The sequence below is a fragment of the Lepidochelys kempii genome, chromosome 18 (assembly GCF_965140265.1).
Source record: "Lepidochelys kempii isolate rLepKem1 chromosome 18, rLepKem1.hap2, whole genome shotgun sequence".
Lineage (NCBI taxonomy): Eukaryota > Metazoa > Chordata > Testudines > Cheloniidae > Lepidochelys > Lepidochelys kempii.
In genome coordinates this window covers 17,369,375-17,383,784 of record NC_133273.1, presented here as the reverse complement: position 1 = coordinate 17,383,784, position 14,410 = coordinate 17,369,375, and the positions used below count along the sequence as shown (strand labels likewise).

Sequence of the window (14,410 nt, the reverse complement as noted above, 5' to 3'; positions counted from 1 at the left end):
GTTGCAGTAATTGAGATGCAAGATGGCGAGAGCTGGATAAAGCCTCCGGCTCTGGGGCAGAAGCTCGCACTTGTGTGGTTTGGGAGTAGACTTTCCTTGGGAGCAGCTGAGAGACCATAATTGCCAATAGCAAGGTCTGGATCTTTGATGTAACTGGTACTGACCACGACCAGGATATTGGACGAGATGGAGCACCTGTCCGGCCCGAAGTTCCTAGAAGACATCTTTGAGGAAGCTCTCATCGCCCTCCTTAATAAACTGAACACACAGTGCGTACTCCAGGCGGCACTGCTTCATGTGTTTGGATAGACGGAGCCAGCCCTTCCTGCTTCTCTGCAGCCCCCTCCAGGACTGCTCAGGTGCACAAGCCTAGGTGCAAAAATTAACATTCTTCCAAACCGGGGTCAGCTGCTGAACCATGAAATGCATTCGCAGCCAAATGTCGAGAAAGAATTTCTACCTGTCAAGAGAGCTGGGGATGTAGCCTCCCTGTAGACAGCCGGCCCAGAGTCATCCAGAGACTGTCAGCACGTTGGCTGGCTCGGGAGATCTGTTTGTTTCAAACAAGCTTATTACAGAAAATGTTTATTTCAAAAAATATGTAAATCCCAACAAAGAAAGAAAACTTCTAGAGCATTAGCATCACCAACTTTCCATCTCATTGGCCGCTCTAACAAGAGCTAGAGAAGTAAACATGGATTAGTTCAGTGACTGGATCCATATGATTAGCTTGGGGTTTGCGTCTTTAACGAGAGAGCTTTTCCCCCAGCTGTTTAGCAGGTGTCTGAATTTATTCGTTGTTGCTGAAACAACAGTTTTGAACATCAAAATCCCCCTCTCTTTCCATTTAATCAGTTTTCAACTGCTTGGTGTCTGTGACTAGTTCCCCAGTCATCCAAAGAGTCTTTCAGGGAAACAGAGTGGAAAGAACTGAATTCATAATGTAACAAATACACCAGGTTGTTGGGTTTTTTCCTTCCACAAACCTTTCAGATCTTTCCTCATTCACCAGGAAGCAGCAAAAATAAAGACGGCACACACCCATTTCTCCCACTCTTTGCAGGTCACCTTTAGGAAATGGTGCAACTGTCTGAGAACACCGGAGATCCACCCAACATGGCCTTCCATTCCACGTGCAACATCGCTTCGTTGATATTCACCTTCCTTGGGATATAAACCCCACCAGCTTCCGGGCAACCTCTACTTAGCTGGGGTCAACTGGATTATTCCATAACTGTCCACTAGTGGGTGGGGGCTTCCTTCACTTTCTGCTGAAACAGCTGGTTCTGTCCGCTGAGCCAGGATACAGGATGAGATGGACTGTCTGATTCACCCTGGCCATTCCTAAGTCCCTGTGCAATTCAGGTACAATTCCACAGAGCCTCGTGGGGCTGGGAAGCAACAGATGCTGGAGACAGGAAGCGAGTGCTAGAGCTGAAGGAGAAATGGGGCATTTCTGTCCCTTCCCTCTCCATCGGCAGTCACATTTTTGATGAAAAACATGGCCAACCTTTCAACCAACTGCAGCAAGTGGACGGATTCCAAGGAGGGGCAGGGATAGAGCCAAGGGAGGGCGGAGAGGAGGAGGGAACCGTTTGAACAGGCTGGGGAGAGGGAAGGGCCTGGCCAGGAGGTAACAGGAAACGGCAGTGCCACGGGATCTGAGTAACGTTCATTTCAGCCTTTGCTCTACGAAATCCCATCTGTCCCGTCGAGAAATGCTGCCCGTGACACATTCTCCCTTCTGCTCAGGGGCACCCAGCCCTCAGTCTGGCCTGGTCGCTAATTCGGCTTCGCTTATCGGCAGAGAAAGGATGAGGAAAGCAGCTCTGACCCCTAGATAAGGCTCCTTCCCAAACAAGAACTGGCTTCCACTACCACCAGGTAGGCAGCTATTGCTAGTTTACTGCAGGTTGCATTTACATTTCATTTATGCTTCTCAATACCCAGTGCAAAGGACTCTTCAAAAACAAGCGCTGCAGGAAATTGCAAATGAAGAATCTCGTTACCTAATGAATTGGAGCCATTTAGTAAATAACATTTGCCAGCGTAAACCTGGAAGCAGAGCCAGGCTGCTCACTGCAAGACTGCAGTTCCTTCTGCCACAGTTCAAACATAATTAGCTGGGCATCATATCACCAAGATAATGAATTTAAGGAGCCCCCAGCAGATCAGATTTAACTCTACTTCTTCCCCTTCTTTCCAAAAAGACAGTCGGAGACTTTACGTTCCAGATCCATGGGCTTCTTACACTTGAGCTAAAGGAGAACTCCCTCAGCTTGTCCTACTAGGTCTGTAATACTGTCCCCGGTGGAGGAGGGGGGGAGAGCACTAGAGGGTGACATCACTCATTCATACGCTCAAAGCCAGCACATGAGCTCCAGCACGTCAGCAGCAGACAGGAGGAACCCAGGAGTCCGACTCCCACTGCCGTAGCTTGCCTCTGTTGATGGGTGGCTCCATCCCTGTGTCCCAGCAGGAGAAACTGGGCTCCGGGCACATGTCACATGCTCGGTCAGCACTGGGGCTAGCAAGGCAGAGGGGGAATACGCCCCAGACAGTCATCGTCCCAGGGCCGGTCGGAGCGCTTACATCGGTGTTGTGGGCAGCAGACGTTCAGCCGACGAGCACGGACTGATGTGGGGAGATGCGTGTTCTGATGCTGTTACGGATCAGGTCTCAACGACAGAGGCTAAAAGTAGAAAGCACTTAGCAGGCGGAAAAGGAAGCCCAGGCAAAAGCGCTGGGGAACTGACAAGATGCGCTCAGTGCAAGCCATCGCTGAGCTGGCAAGGCAGCTAACGTGCAGCGATCGCGCAGCCTGCCCCAGGGGTGGGGGAACAAGTTCCGACGAAGGAAGGGCTGGTGGCTAATGCACCGGAGCAGGACTCAGGTTTTCCACCGGGATCCTCCAGCCCGACCCACTGCAATGCACAGGCCAGAGACCTGCCCCCAAACAATCCCGAGAGCCGAGCTTTTAGAAACACATCCCACCTTGATTTAAAAACGGTCACTGATGGAGAATCCACCACAGCCCTTGATAAATCGTTCTAATGGTTAATCGCTCTCACTGTTACAAATGTATGCCCTATTTCCAGTCTGAATTTGTCTAGCTTCAACTTCTAGCCCTTGGATTGGGTTCTACTTTCTCTGCTAGACTGAAGAGCCCGTTATGAAGTATTTGTTCCCCACGTAGGCACCTGTAGACTAATGAAGTCACCCTGTAACCCTTCTCTTTGTTAAACTAAATGCATTGAGCTCCGTGAGTCTATCACTACAAAGCAGGTTTTCTAATCCATTAATCATTCTTGCAGCTCTTCTTTGAGCCCTCTCCAGTTTATCAACCTCCTTCTTGAATTGTGGGCACCAGAACTGGACACAGGATTCCAGCAGCGGTCACAATAGTGCCAAATACAGAAGTAAAATCACCTCTCTGCTCTTACTGGAGATTCCCCTGTTCATGCATCCCAGGATCCCATTAACTCTTTTGGCCACTGCGTCACACTGGCAGCTCACATTCAGCTGATTATCTACCACGAGCCCCAAATCTTTTTCAAAGTCCCTGCTTCCCAGGATACAGTGCCCCATCCTGTTAGTATGGCCGACATTCTTTGTTCTCAGATGTCCACACATACCTTTATGTGTTTTAATACAGTTATTTGTTTGCTTGCACTCAGTTTACCAAACCATCCAGATTGCGCTGTATCAGTGAACCGGCATCCCCAGTATTTACCACTCCCCCGATTTTTGTGTCACTGGCAAACTTGATCAGTGATTATGTGTTTTCTTCCAGGTCACTGATAAAAACGTTAAATAGCGAAGGGCCAAGACCCAATCCCTGCGGGTTCCACTGGAAACAGACCCTGTCTGATGACAAGTCTCCATTTACAGTTACACTTTGAGACCTATTGATTAGGTGATCTGGGTTTAATGCCCAGCTCTGCCATGGGTTTCCTATGTGATCTTGGGCAAGTCATTTCATCTCTCTGTGCCCTTGCTCCCTGGCTGTACAATGGGGTGATAGCACTGTTCTTCTCTGTCTGGTCTATTCTGGCCCTGATTCAGGAGAAAACTTAAGCACATGCTTAATTTATCAATGGGATTTAAGAACGTGCTTAAGGGCTTTTGTGAATCAGGGCCTTCGATAACAAACCATTCAGGGCAGGGACTGTCTCACTATGTTTGTCCAGTGCCTAGCACAACGGGGATCTAGGTGCTACAGTCATACAAAGAGCAAGTCCACAAACCCAAAGGGTCAAACACACTATGGTTGGCTGCTTTTCTCCTCTCCTCCCAGCGTGTAGCTGGCATTCGCCAGGCTGAAATGCCAGGAGAGAGGCTGGTCTCCTGGTATCCCCAGATGCCATTTGAGGTCCTGCTCATCATGTCATCTCCAGAGCACTTTGGCAGGTTGGGGTTGGTCCCCCAGCCACCTGGGCTCCTTCCTGTTAAGAGGGAGGGAACTTAGAAGAGCTAATTAAGCACTAGACACCTTAACTTAACCAATGGGCTACTCGCCAATTAGGTGTTCCTCAAGGTGAGCTGGGGTGGTAGAATCTGAACATAGTCATTATTGTCTGCTGGCTTGGGGGCTTGCAGTTTTTAACCAGATCTAGGGCCGTGGTTCTCAACCAGGGGCCCTGGGCCCCCTGCGGGGCCGCGAGCAGGTTTCAGGGGGCCCTCCAAGCAGGGTCAGCATTAGACTTGTTAGGGCCCAGGGCAGAAAGCTGAAGCCCCACCGCATGGGGCTGACGCCTGGGGCTCTGAGCCCCGTCGCCAGGGGCTGAAACCAAAGCCTGAGCAATGTAGCTTTGCAGGGGCCCTTGGGGCACGGAACCCCAGGCAACTTCCTTGCTTGCTACCCCCTAATGCCGGCCCCAGCTTTTATATACAGAAAACCAGTTATTATGGCACAGGTGGGCCGTGGAGTTTTTATAGCATGTTGCGGGGGGGCCTCAGAAAGGAAAAGGTTGAGAACTCCTGGTCTCTGGGGGGATTCACTCTGTGGATCCCTCTGCTCATGCTGCGAGCGTCTTTTAAGGGAGAGACAATTATCAAGGTGCCGGAAACAGGCAGCATCCCGGTAAGCTCCCCACCCCGCAGCACTGCTTACTAAGAACCCCAGACACAGTGAGTGCTGGAAGCAGGGGACAGTTCCCCGCCTCTGGTTTTAATTTCACGTCCTGGGAAAAGGCAGAGGAGCTGGGTTTCGGTGGGGATATTACATTACGGGGTCCACAGCGAGGAGGGTTTTGTGCTTGGCTGGGAGGAGGGAATTCGAAACCAGCCAGATTGGATTGCCGGGGGAAGGAGGGGGAGCACTGCTAGCAGACAAAACAAATCTCTTCCCCCCTTAACCAACCCTCTGCAATGCTGGCTACAGGCGTCCCTGGGGCATTTGCAGATAAGACTCCCTTGCTTTCCTCTAAGCTGCAGCTCACTATAAATCTGCCTCCTCCTCCCACACCCCATCCTCCGTCTCCATCCCCGCCCAGCGTTCAGCATCATTAAAAGGAATTTTTTATGGGTGTGATTTCTAATCGAATTTGCTAGACGTTACCTGACCAGGCTTCGGGATGAATTACTAACTGGAACCTCATGGCATTAGGTTGTTCCATGCTCTGTCTGCCCCCCCTCCCCATTCCTTCCCCCGCCCCAGAGAAAGCAGGGCTTTGCCAAGCTCTCAGGACCCGCATCTCTCTCTCTCTCTGAGCCTCTGGCAAAGCTACAGCACTCAGTGGTTTGTAGCGTCACTATAGATCTTGGACTGCAGCTACAAGGGGGTGGAAATTAGCGCGATTCACAGGAACAAAAGCAACCAGTGTATGAGGGAGAGGGGAATAAGCAATTCTGGCATTAAGCTGGGCAAAGTGTGACTGTCTTCCCTGAACCCAAGAGGGACTGCAGCCAGGACAGGAGCTTACAGAGCTGGGCCCCTGGGTTCTAACAGGATTTGGTCTTGCTGCTTGGCCAGGCCCACTGTGCATTGTAACTACGTGCCGCATCATCAGGGGGTTTGCACAGGACAGCGTGTTTGGCCCATGACCATTACAACCCGGGGCCGCTGGCCTGGCAACATCCGGAGCGTAGATGGGAGGCCATTAGTGGCGCTATAACTGGGTTTGGAAGTTGCAAGTCTAGTGCCGTGGCGCACAACACCTAAACATGCAGGGTGGCCACCAGTTCTGGTGCAGAGCCGCCCACGCCCTGCAATGCCCACTCCAGGACAGCATCCGCTTTACGGCGTGTCCAGGCAATTCTGGGGCTAGGCGCCACCCGCTCTCCAGGTTACATTTCCAATTTCAACCGGACCTTTTCTCCTGCCTCTGCCTTGCTGACCTTCTGCCCCCTCCCCTACCTGGCAACTCTGTCAGCCCAGCCAACCCTGGTAGCCCTTGCCCAGACTCCACTGGGATCTTGCCCAGGGATGGCTGCATCTGGCACCAAGCAACAGCTGACACAGCTGTATTCCAAGTGCTCTGTATCCTCACTGCTTTCTCTAACCACTGCCCCACTCTATACCCGTTAATGCAACATCAGAAACATCTGAATCCCTTGCGTCAACACAGAGACCAATGTGAATCTGCCCCCACCCCCCCCCACCCCCCGGTTTTGGGAAAAGCTGGATGGGAACTTTGTGGCCTGAGTTCAGCACTGATATCCACAAAGCCCAAATTCAGACAGACGCACGCCACAGACGCAGATTAAGGAAACCGGCTGCCCTGCAAAGAATCTGGAATGTAAACCTCTTGAGTGCCTGTTTTGGTCAGCAGTTAAACTGGGGTTTTGCAGGCAGGCAGCTGAATGTCATGCAAAAGGGAACGCCGATCTTCCTGCGTGCTAGGGTAGGCCCCAGGTATTTTGCAGTGCGATGATGCACTATGCACTTGCAGCAGAGAGCTACTGCAGTTAGAGTTGCTATTATGTTCTTCAGACACATGGCTGATCATCCGCATCAGCACCACTGACTGGATGCAGTTACCAACTGACACAAGGAGGCCTGTCCAGAACCCAAGGATCATCAGTGATCTTCCTCCAGGATCCAACAAGAATAAAGGGGCTTTTCACATCTACCTGATTCATCACTTACCCTTCACCGAGGAGATGAGCACCAGTCCCAGTGGGGAGATGGGAATTCAGAACTTCTGGTACAGATCTCACAACGCTACTGGCTCTTCTCTGCAAACCCAGTTAGCCTGCGGGGCTGAATGATGCCATTTTGCATTAGAGCAGCTGCTGTGAAAAGTCTATCCAAAGCCAGTGGTCGGCAGCCAACTGCAAATTAAACCAGCCCAGCTCACTGTGGTGGCAGTCCTTGGTGTGGGTCTGGGAGTAGGTGGCATTTTCCCCCTAGAGATTCAGCAATGAACCAGTGCCCCAAACGGGTGTTTGGAAACTGCTGGATGGCAGGAGGAGCAATCTTTCAGGGAAGATGTGAAACTGAAGTTGGGAGTGGTTGGTTTTTTTTGGTAACAGCTTTTAATCTCAGTGTCCTAGTCAAAAGACACAGTTCCTACATTCCTCCTATTTAAACTCTGTCACGTCAGCTAGCGCGCGCGTTCAGCACCACTTCCACTCCTAAATTAAAAGTGGAAAACTGCTGTGAGCTGTTAAACAGCTGCCATGTTCCACCCCAGAGGTGGCTGCCACTGAGCAATCCCTGCCTAGTTTGAATGAGTGATTCCTAAGCTTGTAAAGAGCTGTAGGATCCTTTGGATGCGCTAGGTGTAGGTTCTTATACACGTATGCACAATGGCTCACAAACAGAGCAATAACTACAACCTGAGATACGGGGTATAAAACAAGGTACAATTCAACTGCCTGCAGAGAAAGTGCTGACTCTGGGAATGCTCCCTGCTGGGAACAGAAAAAAACCCTCTCCTAATACCCAGATCAAACCCACAATGCGATTTCATCAGAGCTGACTGGGGAAAGTCATATGGTCACCACCGACTTTGCAGAATGCTTTTCATCATTCCGCAATCCACACCGCAACGTCCACATGCTGCTGGAAAGGCCAGAGCAAGCAAATCAGGAAACCGACGTGCACAGGGAATCCATCTGTAACAGTCAGGAAGGCATGTAGCAGCAGACAGAGAGGCGTTCCCATGCCGGTGCGAGAGTCGGGGGAAACGGCCAGATGGAGATTCTGGTCCAGACATTAGGTAAGCAGGCATTCCTCTCCCTTGTCAAATCCGTGCTGCTTGGATAGAAACAGCCACTGCTTTTTGCAACTTGGAGATCACACCGATTCTAAAACCTACTTGAATAATCACCAATGTTCCTTAAAGGGGATCCTACCAACGCTAGTTCTCCCAACATTTCACTTAGGCTTGCAAACCCCTTTTATTCTTTATTGGCCGTCTTTGAATACTTTGTGCCTTTGCACCATCCCCTCACCTCAAATGGCAGAAGACCCAGTATTCACACCCAACCCTATAACAACAAATCCATGTCTGCAGCCCGACTCTCAGGAGCAGCCCTACAATAACAAACGAGAAACAACCTTCTTCTCCTACAGCAATAAAATCAAAACCCAGAATGCACAGCATAGCACTCAAGAGCAACCCTAGAACAACCAAAATGTCCACCCTGCCCTAAAGTATGATCCTGCCACAACAAGCCAGTGCCCATGTGATGAAGACAAAAATATTAGCTTCTTAAATGGATACCAGTCTTGGATTTCCAAAAGTTTTAGGGTTTCTAAGACTCATTGAAAACAGGATTTTAAAACCTCCAAAGGACACCTCAACACCATCCTACCAACGTGGGGAGATTTTTGTTTTATGGCGGATCCAATCTGGTTCATTTCTGGAAAAAGTGGTTTTGAAAATTCACGGTTCAGTGGCGGACTCTACAAAGGGACATGGCCAGAGGCAAAACACTCTCCAGTCCATTCTGGGCATAGAGGGGGGTACATATGTAACAGCACATTTATAGACTCATAAATATAAGTACTCACCAGTATTTAAGTGCTGCTGGAATTCACGTGAGAGCGAATGGAAACTATCCAATGCACTGGGAGTTCCTAAATGCCCCTGCTCCCCCATTCACCAATCCTCCCTCAATTCCTTCCTACTGCCACTCGGGATAACATTTGCCTTTGCTAATCCTAACAGCTGACCTTTGTGTGCAAGTGACTGTTAGTGCTCTGTGGTCTGTTCCCACGCCCCTGCAAAATTATTAGTAATGGCAGACTGGGCAGCTATGAAGATTTGGACCATCTGTGCTTATGCAGAAGGGGTCTGTGTGTGTGTAAAGTGTGGCTGCGAGAAATGCACGCATGTTGTTCAGGTTGGTTCCCCATCGGTTTGGGCCTGCCCAGAACCTACAGGCTTGTGGGGAAGGGCTCGGCTATCTGGGAAGGTGAAAAGCTACCATGCAATCAAGACGGGGAGAGTGGGGTTGAGATCACCTGCCAGCCTGCACGGGAGGTGGGCGCGCTGAAGGCTGCAGAACGCTGCGTTAGAACACGCCACGTCGGGAGGATGCTTTCCAAGAAAATCACCAATAACATCCTGCTGCAACGTGTCATTCAGTTCCCACCCCCCCAGACTCTGCTCCCGTCAGAAAACGTTAATATCCTACCGCTTTCCCGTGCCATTCCTTTCCCTCTACGTAGATGATGTACGTGCTCTGCCCATATGCACACGGCACACACAATTTTAAGCAGATTAAGGCCCTGATCCAGCAAAGCACTTATGCAGGTGTTCTGAATCGAGGCTAATATATTTAATGCAGCCTCCCTTAATTTTATACAGCACCACAGGCAGGATTTCTTTGTCCCTAGTTCTCTAAGACCCCTGATCAATAACCGTGGACCCCAATGTAAGGAGAAGGAAAACTGAGGGCCTGGCCACAGTAAGTATTTGGACACTTGCATTCAGTTCTTGGCTTTGTCATTGTTTCGCTGCATGACCCTGGGCAAGTTACTTCCCCTTCTCTGCCTCAGTTTTCCCATCTGTAAAACAGGGCTAATAAAGGTGTTCAAGCCCATGACCTATCTGATCTCTGAGTTTTAATTTTATTCTAAAAGAAGAATGTAAAAAGTGCATTTTTGATCAAGACTAGGCTGAAATCTTGCCGTATTTTGCTGGGGTCTAGGGCTGGAACTGCCTGTGAAATCTGACTTCCTAAATTGACACAGCAAGTGGCATCTCTGATGGCGAAGTCGAATAGGACTTAAGGATGAAACCAATAGCAGTCTACAGAGGTTGCCCTAAAAACCTATGGAGCTGAATGGAAAATGAGATTCTTTCTGAAAGTTTTCTGAGCCTTCTTATAGAATTTTATGGCAGGGATAGAATTCTCTATTAAGTTATATCAGATGACTCAATAAACTTAGAGAAATGATTGGTTCTCTGTTAAATTCTATCAGACTTTTCCATAAGGGGGAACGTTCTCCTCGTTAATATCACACACCATTCTGCTTCCGAGCAAAACTCTGGGCTGGCTTTTCACTTGGCACAACTCAGCACCTCGCAACGAATAATACATGTTCAGTGAGAAACAGGTGATGGAAAATTACTCCCAAGGAAGCGATGGGGCTAAGTTCCTGAACATGGCTTTAGCATTCAAGAGTGCTTTGTATTGATGGGACATTAACCTAACTTCCACTGTTGCCAGGCAACGGTGAGTTTGATGGAGGGAGCAGTTTTAACAGCTGCCCTTTTACACAGACAAGGGGTCAATTCAGAAGCTTGGTTTTCATTTGGGGGGGAAGAAAGAAGCAGGAAGAAAAGATGCATTATTTGACTAAAAGATCATGGTTTATCATTCACTGTATCCCACCCTCCAGAGTGAAAAAAAATAAAATAAACCTCTTAGATTAGTTTTAAAACCTATTTATATGCTGTTCGTGCAATCTCAGGCCTTTCTTTGCAAGCTGATTTCCTGCTGGTACTTCAGTAAAGAAATGCACACGCTCCAGGTACATTGGCCGTCAGTCACAGGTTTGGGAAAGGTGCATACCGAGTTTCATAAGTGACAACTGTCCCACTGAGGGAACATCTGATTAATTATAACCAGGCGATTAATACAAAGGATAAATAAAACCAGAACTATATTTATTCCCTAAACCAGAAAAATAATGGTTTGGTTTAACAAGATTTTAATAATTAAGGCTGGGATTTGAAAGGCATCTATGGGAATTAATCATCCAAATCCCATTGAAATCATGCACCTTTGAAAGCCGCAAGTCTGTATGCTCAGTAAATAAATAAATAAAACATTACATCACTGTAAAAATGACTCGCTATAAGACAGCCGTCTTTGTGCATCGCCAGAACTCAGCAGAAATGCTCCTCTAACAACTAGTGTGATGCCACTTTAAGGCTCTCTCAAGCTGCTTGGCACAGATTTATGAAGCAAGATAAACTAGAAAATGCACAGTCCCTTTCCAAACCATTTAAATCAACAGCATTCTATTAAAGTCAAATACACAAAACCAGCCACGTTAAAAATTCACAAATTAGTAGATCAGTGACAAGAGAAAGATCTGCCAAGCTACTGCTTTCCCCGGTAGTACTTTCCTTAGCAGTCACTGGGTTTTTTTGCCTGGAGCTGGGTTCAGTGCAGAGAGATTTCGCTCTGCCTCAAAGAGGAACTGATGGGTTTCAAGAAACAGCCCGGGTACTAAAAACAGGCCTGTCTACATTTATGATACTGGCACTGGAGTAGCTAGACTGCTGCAGTCACTCCATTGCAAACCCTCACCTAGACACGCTGCACTGATGAAAAGCAGGACGTGCACCACTCTGGCCATTTACTGGATACTAATACAGAAGGGTTCAAATCACACTTCTTTTTCCCTGATGCGCCTGATCACTTAGGTTACCAATTCCAGATCCCCCAGGCTCCAGACGTGCCATAAACACGGGCAATCGTTTCCACACGCTAATGAGTAGCTATACCATAACTTCACAATGGACAGGCAGGTGGCTTTGGATGGATTGTGCCAGTAAAGATGCAATTCTGGCCCCCTCCTTTGGTTGCTGGACTATGAGCAATTTATTATCGAGCAGCAAGATTGGAGAGGGAGCTCCCCTTCTTGCCCCATCACCACCTCTCCTGGCTCCTTTTACCTGCCTTCTACCCTTTCCCCTAGCTCCTCCCTCCACCCTTGGGCAGACTGCAGGCCTGTTGGTTGAGGTGAGCCTGCAAACGTCCCAGCAGAAATGTGCAGAAAAGCCAGGCTGCACAAGCTGGATAAACACGAGGCAGCCGTGGCTAGGAGCGAGAGAAGAAACTCCAAGTCAGCCGCTCCCGAGTTCCAGTCCCAGCTCTGCCTAACTCACCCTGGGCCAAATCACTGGACTGCCTCACTTTCCTCACCTGTAATTCTCGCCCCCCCCCCCCCCCGGGGCGCTGACGGGATTGATTAGCTACTGTGGCAAAGCCCTCCTTCAAGGCTAAGCATTACTAGCTACGCAGAGGGGTGGCTTTTTGTCAGGAGGACATGCCTTTAATGGGAAGGCGACCTGATTTTTCACAGCGCCATCACCTCCTTGCCACTTCTCCCTTGGGCAGAACGCAGCAGGGTAGGGGACACAGGTTCGGGGGGCCCCAGAAGCAAAGAGGTGTTTTAACTTCAGCTCCGTCCATCCCTGATGGAGGAAGGCTCTTTGCCTCCTGCAACAGCGGCCCATGACTGACAGCAAGGAGGCTGCCATGCACAAGAGGCCAGCTATCATAGCAATCTCCAGGAACTACCTGGAAAGGCAGCTTATTCAGCTGCCCAGTGGCGTGTGGTGGCCAAAGTTAAGATCAGGTAGGTGCAGATTTACTACCAAGATGCTGCCTAGCCCGGAAAACGTACGTGTGTATTCTCCCCCCAATGGCTCAGCTCTATAAACACTGATTTCTTTGCGGGGGGTGGGGGGGGAGGAGGAGGAGTCTTTCCATCATGACCCACCATTTCTCTTCATTTAAAGGGCCATCACGATGACTGCTTTGTTCTGGACACGCACGCCAGAACAATTGATTATTCACTTATCCTAACAAGCCAGGGCAATGCCTACCAATGACCTGCTGTTCAGATCAGAGTGTGTTTAAAAAAAAACAAAAAACCAACCACCTCTTGCACTTCTCTGGCATATTAACTCCCGATGAATCCCGCACCCCTTTGCAAATTAAATAGAGGAGAATCCCTTCTTCCTCACGATGAAATGCAGCTGCCTCTAGAGTGGAACGCAGCAGCTAACAGTGCATCCCAGTCTTGGGGAGGACAGGAGGCATGCTTTTTCTGACTGAGCCACTCCCAGAGCTGGGGGTTGATGGAGGTAGAATTTAAAATGTCTAAACTGGAATAGATCAGGATGACAAGGGCTAGAATCCCTACTTTGGGGAAAACATGCCAGGGAATGTTTAATGAACACAAGTGGCCATGGCCTCTGCCTTACACTCAACCCAAGAGTCTGGCAGTTCAGTGCCATGATAGCAAGAGAGACTGCCATCCACTGAGACGCCAACACCAACCCAGAAACACCCTGTTTCTCCTCCCTGGGTCTCTCATGTATGGATCACACCCATAGAGGGCTTAGAGTGTCTGACCCAGATGGGACAGCTACAGTCATTGATCTTTTACTATTCTATGAGCATGGGTGCAAACAAATCTCCATTTTCTTCTCTTTTCAAGGCGTCAGTTTTTTAAAACGTGGTTTATGGAACAAACCCAAATCTCTCAGTGCTCTAAAGCTTGGATCTCAGCACTTGGCTGACCCTTCCCAGTGGCCTAAAACAGATCACCCTGCAAGTGAGCCTGCTGTACTCATCCTGTGCCACCATGCCTAAAAGGGTCACCACAAAGCTAGGAGATGGCCAGGGCCTCCCCCTTTAACTACCTCGCTTGCAAGCTGCAAGGCTGGACAGCTAGCAATGAAGGAGGGCATGCATGCTGCAGCGATGTCTGAAGCTTACACCACACAGGATCAGTCCCTTATTTTGCTCCACAGTCATCTTGGCCAAAGTCGGAGATGAAGAAATCTGCATGCAACACTTGGGGAATCTCACAGACAGGTTTGGCTCAAGTGCCTCACTCTAAACCTACGAGTGAGATGGAGTTGGCAGAGGGACACGCAATATGGCTAATTCACTAAATACTTAATGCAAGCAAGACTCATGCGGAAGTAATAACAATCTAGCACAGCTTTACAGAGGCCACAAGGAATGGGCACAGTGCTCCAGTTTCAATTCTTGACCTTAATGAGTGGTACATTACTGACCAGAAAGGAGAGTTTTTTTAAGATGGCTTTGATCCTTAAAAACTGAAGCTAATCCCCTGTAAACCAGTGGTTCTCTGCCTTCTCAGCTGTATGGCAAGGAGGAGTTAGGGAAATGCTCCATCCGGTGAGAACAGCGCATGTCCTTCCATTAGCAGACCAGAGGATGCAAAGAGCCAGAGTCAAGTCAA

The 14,410-nt window shown here is 49.1% G+C and overlaps 1 protein-coding gene across 4 annotated transcripts in view; it reads right to left on the bottom strand.

Moving 5' to 3' along the window:
- Window positions 1-14,410, bottom strand: part of PUSL1 (pseudouridine synthase like 1) — a 65,763-nt gene that overhangs the window by 15,583 nt on the left and 35,770 nt on the right. The window lies entirely within an intron of this gene.